Source organism: Cryptomeria japonica, chromosome 4 (assembly GCF_030272615.1).
Source record: "Cryptomeria japonica chromosome 4, Sugi_1.0, whole genome shotgun sequence".
NCBI lineage: Eukaryota > Viridiplantae > Streptophyta > Pinopsida > Cupressales > Cupressaceae > Cryptomeria > Cryptomeria japonica.
Genome location: NC_081408.1, coordinates 73,941,566 through 73,950,888, shown reverse-complemented (window position 1 = coordinate 73,950,888; position 9,323 = coordinate 73,941,566). Strand labels below are relative to the sequence as shown.

Here is a 9,323-nt window from a genome sequence, read left to right as displayed (position 1 = left end):
ACGGCTTAATTTGAACAGCGCTTTGAAACATTTGATACAATGTATTTGAAGGCATCAAATCTCAATTGGCATCGGTCGACCATCATATGCCACTTTTTATTATTGCCATTAAATATTTGTCAGACTTTGACATGGCATCACCAAAATCGAAAACCCATGTTTACTGTAGAAGATTATATGAATAACGTATAAAATACAAGTCACAGACTATGTTTATTATTTGCAAGTTCGTGTAGTTGTAACAACGAATTCACCATCACCAGTTTCATAAAATAAAACTCAAAATCACAGCAGCAGGATCCGTGGCGCAATGGTAGTGCGTCTGACTCCAGATCAGAAGGTTGCGTGTTTGATTCACGTCGGGTTCATTCCTCTTATCTTTGTGATTTTGAAAAGTTTTTTCTCTTGTGAGTTTAAAAAGACAGTTGCCTGACGGATTTCAATTGAACAACGAAATTGGAAAGTTGAGAAAAGTGGTATATACAATGGAGATGCGGGGTATTGATCCCCGTACCTCTCGCAAGCTAAGTGATATCATTTGTTATTAGTTCCTGTTTTTCTGTAGGATGTTTGGTTTGTAGTGTGTGCGATTGCCTTGGAAAATTATAGGTACATATCTCTAAACACTACTGTAATTCCAATATTTCCAATTCTTATAATACTAAAATTTTGTCTTATCTCTAAACACTACTGTAATACCAATATTTCCAATTCTTATAGTAGTCAAATTTTGTATGGAAAATGAATAAAGAGATAGACAACTTTAAGCAACTTTAAGCATTCATAAGTTATTGATTTTTGGTATTGATTTCATTTTTATTCTTTGCTTCTCTTCATTTTGATGATGGATCGTTGAGTATGATTTGATTTGAATCGTTGATATAAAAAATTTAATCATAATTGATTTCAGAAACAACATTTTCCTTATATTATGAACTGTGAGAGTCTCTTAGCATTAAGTTATTCATTGACCATAAGTTGGAGAATATTATTGTTATTTTTAATCCTTGGAAGGTGATGCAAGAGAGTGGTATGTAAATTTATGTGACTTCTCTATTTCTATATTCGATGAGATTTAATTATCCTATCTTGAATTTTAGTAAGAGTGGTATTTGAAGACATCAAATCTCAACTTGCATTGGTCTGGTCATGACGGTCGACCATCATATGCCACTTTTTAGTCTTGCCATTAAATATTTGTTAGACTTTGACATGACATCACCAAAATTGAAAATCCATGTTTACTATAGAAGACTGTATGAATAACGTAAAAATAAAAGTCAAAGGCTACATATATATCAGTTTTTCATTTGTAATGTTGGTCAAAAAATAGTATACAAACACTGGTCTGAAATTATGTAATGTTGGCATATGCACACTCCAATGAGACATTGTAGGTGATTGAAGGTTTTGTCATTGATGGCAACCTTGCAATCCTATGGCACCGGCAAAGCATTATACCGGCAAGGCATTACACCGACAAGATAGTGCATCGGCATCAGCAGATCACACTCTACACCAACACTCAGAACACCAGCACCGGCACAAAGAAAGGAAGTATATTGGCATAGAGGCCGATAGGATTTTGTTATATTATATTTTGTTTATTGTTGTAAAAACTTTGTAAGCAGACTTGGCATGTTGTAAAATGACTCTTATATATAAAAGAGATCATTGTAGACATTTGGTAATAATGTAGTAAGGAAGGAAGTAAGTGAACAAAGTGATGTATGCGAAATAGTAAGGCAGACTTATTATGTGAAATATAGGTTAAAGGGTTTATGCAAGAAGCAGAGCAGCAACCGGTACTAGATCAGGCATTATAGATGCTATTGTAAAGTAGTACAAGATATTGGATTTGTATAATCCACATTGTAAGTCAGTGAGACTTCCTATTTGAGCAGTGAGCTCTAGGCAGTTGGCCTTCCTGCATGTGCAGGGCCCTATTGTAAGTAATATTCTCTTATTGGCCAGTGAGTGAATATTGTGGGTCACAAATCCCACCAAGATTTTTCCCACACCCGGTTTCCTCGTTAAATCCTTGTGATATGGTGTGCTTTTCATGTAGATGTTCTTAATTCTGTTTATTACATTATTTCTTGCATACTGGCACATTGTTATAATATGTTCTGCATGTTTTAAGATAAGAAATCCTAATTACCTATCAGATACTGGTTCACCCCCCCCCTCTCAGTATCTGTGGGACTCCTAACAATTGGTATCAGGGCTTGGTCCTCTATTCTCTGAAGCCTAACAACTTGAGGAAGATCTTGACACTGGTAAAAATGGAAAATCTGATGAAGCAACTTGAAGGAGCTCTTTCAAACTATGATGCAGAGAAATTGAAAAATATCAAACTAGAAGATGATTTAAGGGCAGCTCAGGATATCATTTAGGCATTTCAAGAAAATCTTACTGTTACAAGAAATAAGAGAAGAGAACTTTGTGAAAAATTGCAAAATAAGAATGATGAAAAGGAATCACTTAATGATCAGATAAGAAAGCTAAAACAAGAGAACATGACAACAAAGAATGAGATGCAGGATATGACTATGAGATTTTGTAAAGAGATTGAGAATAGGAAGAAGAATGAAGAAGAATTGACCAGAAGACTAAGTGTTGCAGCAAATGAGAACACAAGACTTAGCTATGAAAATGACATGTTGAAGATAGATCTGATGCACACTCATAATGACTCAAATGAACTGATGAGATAGAAAGAGGTCTTAGAAAGAGAACTAGAAATTGCAAATCAACATAAAGAAAAATTCAAGAAAAGCTTAGAGGAACTTGGCACCTTGCTGAAAAATCAAAAACCTAAAGGTGACACTTTTGGAATTGGCTTTGAAGTTGGTGAAAGCTCCGGTACTGCAAATACTCAGGATCACAGCAAACCGGTAAGGCAACCTAATGCTTATAAATTCAATGGAAAATTCTTTAACTATAATAAGTATGGTCATAGAGAAAATGAATGTAGATCTAGAAATTATCAGAATATCAACACACCCACCAGTCAATGTTCAAAATGCAACAAAGTTGGTCACAACTCTAAAAATTGCAGAATGAATGTAAGATGTTATGTTTGTGGAAGATTTGGACAATTATCTAATCAATGTAAAACACAAACTAGCATAGGTTATGGGAAAGCTATTCAGAAGAATAATGTAACTTGTTATGCATGTAACAAGATTGGGCATATTGCTAAATTCTATAGAAGTAAAGGATCACTGATAGACAACAAAAGTTCTAGCTTGAAAGGTAAAGAAAAAGTTGAAGAGGTTAGGCAAGAATTCTCAAAATAATGGATTAGAAAAGCTAATCTAAATGTTGGGAATACCCCTCCACTGGTAGAACCAGTCAATACTCCACCGACAAGATAGAGTGATGCTTCACCAGTAGGACAGAGCAGTGCTCCACCGGCAAAAAGTTCTTCATCTAATTGAAGAAAGTTTCCTTGAGGGTTTGACAATCTAATGACACATGTGCTATTATTCCCTCGGTTAGAGATAAGAAGTTGGAAATTACTTATTATCGACAAACAATGTTAAGTGAATACTTAACCGGCATGCATTTAATGTGGTAGATGGCAAAAAGACACTATAAATTCGAGGTTTTGGCTCCATTTCATTTCACCAAGATTTCAAATTTACAAAGAGCGCGAAGATTTCGAGCTAAGACATTCCGAGCTAAGAGGCAAGAACACTCCAAGCAATCATCCATCCTAAAGGCAGTAAAAGGTATTTTATCATGGCATCCACCTCTGCAATTGAATTTATTGAAAAACCTATTGTTGTCGAAGTTATAAAAAGACCTAGGTCCTTATTTCAATTAGTTCCTGGGGTAGAAAAGAAAGATGATACCTTAGGTGCTTTTTCTCAAATTCCTAAGGGAGTTGTTTATGTTAAAGACCCCAGAATTTACATTCACTACAACATTGAGGAACTAGGAGATGAAGAAATTAAAACCATGTTTAAAACTGTGATATGTGACAAATCTGGCAATGTAAGAGATGAACACAACATCATTCAAACCCTAGGATTTACAGAGATCCTTAGCATTCCTGAATTCCCCAAGGATGTGATTAGGGTAGTCTTAAGCAGTGTACATGGTGAATTTTTTTGGCTAGATGCAATCCACAAAATCACTAAGGAAGCTGTGAAAGTTGTCATAGGGTTACCGACCACCGGTAAAAGACCAAACAAAACTAAGAAGGTATCCAATGACCTAGTTACAAACCTAACTAGTGCCACATCCGATAAAAGGTCCCTAAGAGTAAATGATGTAACAGACATTAATGTGAGATTTATCAGCATGATATTAGGGTATAAAGCTACTCATGCAAATAGACTTAATTCAGTTTCAAGTTTATGCATTAAGAGTGCTTATGATATAGTCACAGATAATGCAAAGATTGATGTATGTGAGTGGTTAAAGGATGAATTAATTGACAACTTAGGAAAGATTAAGAAGGACAAGAAAGGAACCTTCAAGTTTGGAAATCTGCTAGTATGTCTGATGCTACATATAACCAAGCAAGTTCCCGGTATAGGCTACAAAGATCTTGGATATGATATACCGATAGGTAAACAGTTAATAGAACTATTCAATGACATGGGAGAAGACAAGGAAAACAATATCCATGATTTCTTTCAAGCACTAAAGGCCAAAATGAAGAAAAGAATCAGGTTATCACAAAAGATTGTCGACAAATATAAAGATGAAATATGCTTTGTAATCAAGAAGGATGAGATCTGGATGGAAGCAGTCATCCCTAGGATAGTTTGGGTAATAGAGATGAGCTATGAAACAAATGATCATATAATTGAAACATATGCTAAAGCACTTCTGGAAGCCCCTTAAGAACCTAAGGAAGAAGTATTTGGTAGTGTAGAAACTATTGAAAGCCAAATAAAATCTAAGAAAAGAGTGAAAAAGGTTGAGGCAGTTGTAAGAAAAGCCTCCAGATAGGCAAAGGCCATTAAAGAAGATGTGTTAAAACAAACTGGTATAACAGAGGATGAGTTAGCAGCTCCACAACCTGAAACTCACCTATCACAGGTAGATACTTCTTCGGAGAGTGACATGCCTGCAACTTTCAAAAGAGTTGTAAGCAAAAGAGACCCCTCATCGGCAACCACACCCTCACCTATGAGGACAAGACAAAAACAACAAGCAGTAAGATCTCCGGTAAGAAAGGCTACACCAAAGAAGAAGAAACTGACACCCAAAAAGAAGAAGAGAACAAACAAGGACTTGGCCCCTCTTGATATACTGTTGAATGAAATTACAGAGGAAGGCAAATTGAAGAATATAAAGGAAATATATGACACTCTAACAACTGATGAAAAATAAAAAGTATAAAACAATGTTATATTACATATGGATATGTATAAGAAATTTTTGATGGAAGTAGTAAATGAAATTTCAGATGAATTATTTAAGAGACTGGAAGCAAGAAGACAAGCAGTAATAGAACTAGATAAGAAAATAAAGATAGAGAAGCTACTTGTTGTATATCCAGTGAATTCACCCAAAGAAATTGATGACTTAATTGCTCAAGCCAACCGGTCAATAGTTTCTACTGCACACCGAGACATTGCTTTAATGGCTTGAAGAGTTAATGAGGTGACTAAGGAGACAAAAAATGGATGGGATATATTCCTAGTTGAAAAAGAAAAACAGGAAGAATACAGGAACCCCAAACCTATAAAGGTATATCAGAAAAAAAGAGACAAGGGTAAAGGTAAAGTTGGTGGACCACCTAGTATCAAGGTTAAAGACAACTTACCCCCACCTCCTTTGATTACTCCACTGATAAAAACAACAGCTATAGAAGATCAACCGTCAGCTGAAAGTATGGATGTAGAAGATGGTAATCCTAATCCTGAAGTCTTATATACTATGGATGTTAATACTCAAAAGATCAACATTATGGTAGACAAAGATATAGCTGATAAGACTGACATGGCTAGTGAGCCTCCGATAGCAGAGAAAACTGATAACACATAGGAGAAACTGGCAGATGACAAAGAGAAAAAGGTAGAGACTTAGACTCAGACTGAGACAATGCAACAAACAAAGAAACAAACAGAGCAAAAGGCTCCTGAACAGGAACAGGAACAAAAGGAAACAGTGCCACCGACAACTGGAGAAGTAGAAAAACCATTGCTTAAGGAAATGTAGACACAAACAGACCTACCAGAGGTCAATACAAGCTTGGTTACTTCCACTGGTGGTACTCAGAATCTAGGTTCATCATCAGGCTACAGATCAACTAATGTGACTGAGGTACTATTAGATTTAATTAAAAAGATAACAGACTGTAGCTCACAAGCTTATAAGGCAATAGATGATACCATACCAATTTTGAAGGAAATTGCTCCTAATTGTAATATAGACAATAAAGATTCTTTAGGACAACTTGATACCTTGTGTAAATATATCACAAAAAACATTGAGAAAATAAAGGAAGAGACATTAAAGGATAAAGTAGAAATTCTTTGATGAGCAAATAAAGAAGTGTAATAGAGATTTTGACACACCTCTACCAGAATTGTGTAATTTATTGAAAGAGTACGAAACTCTGTACAAAGACACCTATAAGACAAACTTTTTGACTATAGATATAGATAAAAAGATGAGAAAGGTACAGGATGAAATCAATAAACTTGCAGATAATTTTGTTAACTCACCTGATACACTATCAGTTTTTGAGGAGAAGATAACAAATTTTGTAGAAGAATTACTTAAATTAGAAAGAGAAAAAGACAGAATAGTGAATAAGGCAAAACATCTAAGATTAAAACTGAGTCCAAGATTGGACTATCTAGCATCACTGCGGAAGGAAGTATCTGAGGCACTAATACAGGGATAGAAAACACCAACAGAGCATTTGCAGCATCTCACCAGTACAATTAAGAGAACAGAGACAACAATAAGAGATAGTAAAAGGTTTATGGAGAGTATAAACTTGATTTTGGCAGATCTATTTCAAATTGTAACTACCTAGTTACAAGGTTGAAACTACAAACTCTACTGACATCTTGACAACCTTTGTCATTGATGCCAAAGGGGGAGTACTGGGATGAGAAAATTCAACATCACAGGAATCATATGCTTAGGGGGAGCACACACATTTTTGGACTTCACATTTTTGGATAATTTTTGGATACATTTTTTAAATTTCTCATGAGTGTTGCCATCAATGCCAAAGGGGGAGATTGTTGGCATATGCACACTCCAATGAGACATTGTAGGTGATTGAAGGTTTTGTCATTGATGGCAACCTTTCAATCCTATGGCACTGGCAAAGCATTATACCGGCAAGGCATTACACCGACAAGATAGTGCACCGGCATTAGCAGATCACACTCTACACCGGCACTTAGGACACCGGCACTTGTACAAAGAAAGGAAGTATACCGACACAGAGGCCGATAGGAATTTGTTATATTATATTTTGTTTATTGTTGTAAAAACTTTGTAAGTTGACTTGGCATGTTGTAAAATGACTCTTATATATAAAAGAGATCATTGTAGACATTTGGTAATAATGCAGTAAAGAAGGAAGTAAGTGAACAAAGTGATGTATGTGAAATATTAAGGCAGACTTATTATGTGAAATATAGGTTGAAGGGTTTATGCAAGAAGAAGAGTAGCAACCGGTACTGGATCAAGCATTATAGATGCTATTATAAAGTAGTATAAGATATTGGATTTGTATAATCCACATTGTAAGTCAGTGAGACTTCCTATTTGAGCAGTGAACTCTAGGCAGTTGGCCTTCTTGCATGTGCAGGGCCCTATTGTAAGTAATATTCTCTTATTGGCCAATGAGTGAATATTGTGGGTCACAAATCCCACCAAGGTTTTTCCAACACTAGGTTTCCTCGTTAAATCCTTGTGATATGGTGTGCTTTTCATGTGGATGTTCTTAATTCTGTTTATTACATTATTTCTTGCATAGTGGTACACTATTATAATATGTTCTGCATGTTTTAAGATAAGAAATTATAATTACCAGTCAGATACTGATTCACCCTCCCTCTCAGTATCTATGGGACTCCTAACATGTAATACCTAACCAAAAAGAAGGGTCCAAAATAGGAGTTTTGAAAGATTGAATGAACTTTAGGGATATCATGTAAGAGCCTGTCCCATTTTGTAGCTATAAATAAATATAAAGACTATTTACCAAAATAGATGAGAGATTTAGAGAGAAGATATATAAGGGGAATATAAGAAATGCAATGAATATATGTTGATATATATACAAATAATTTTTTATTTTTGGTCAATTATGTGTATATGATATTTTACTTTGATTTACAACTACAATAAGATCTACAATACCTTCCCTTGTTGCCTCAATATGACTGAGCTTGGGATAGAAGGCTACAACACTATAAATCCTTTGGGTATGGAATTCTAGTTTGTATCCCTCAAATTTCTCACTAACATCAAGGCCATGTAGAGATCAACTAGGTATATCAATTTTGTTTACAATGGCCAGCCCTAGTAGGTGCCTTGAGGACTCAATTAGATCAGTTGAATATTAGAATCCTTTAGGTAGGTTAACAACATGATTTCCACAAAGATTTGGATGGAAGAAAAAGAGTAGCAATAGAAGACATCTGTGATCAATACCAATAGGTCCAGGAGCAGAATGATAGGTCCCGAAGAAATTTCAAACAACTAAGGGATTTTTTTAGTCTCCAATTAGCACATATCACTCACATAATTCAAGATCCCCAAAATTTTCTCAAAAACATGTACAAGTTATAGATAAAATTTTGGAAGTAGAAAATCATGTCATACAAGTGCATATAAATATCAACTTGCTTCAGACTGCAAAGAAACAGTGGGATGAAAATTTGAAGTCTCTAATAGATATTTGCATAGATATACTTCCAAAGGAAGGTTGACTTGAGGATAAGTCAAGGTTTTGAAGGGGGGATGAATTTGTTTGAAAAAGAGTATATAGACACTACTCTATAAATATGTAATATCTAATCAAAAAGAAGGTCTAGAATAGGAGCATTGGAAGATAGAAAGTACTTTAGCGATATCATCTAAGGGTCACGTCTCCTATTGTAGTTATAAGTAGATAGAATGATCTATTTACCAAAATAGATGATAGAGATATAAAGGAGATATAAGGAATGCAATGGATACACACACATACAGTTTTGATTTTTGATCTATTATGTGTACAAGATATTTTATTATGACTTACAACTAAGATATGATCTAGAATACCTTTCCTTGTTGCCTTGAGAGGACTTATTCTGGGGTAAAAGATTTGAGCTTAGACAAATTTGGGT

The 9,323-nt window shown here is 35.0% G+C and overlaps 1 non-coding gene across 1 annotated transcript; it reads left to right on the top strand.

The window, feature by feature from the left end:
* Positions 1 to 296: 296 nt before the first annotated feature.
* TRNAW-CCA (transfer RNA tryptophan (anticodon CCA)) lies at positions 297 to 368 on the top strand. The gene has a single exon. It is a non-coding gene; the product is annotated as a tRNA-Trp (tRNA).
* Positions 369 to 9,323: the final 8,955 nt, after the last annotated feature.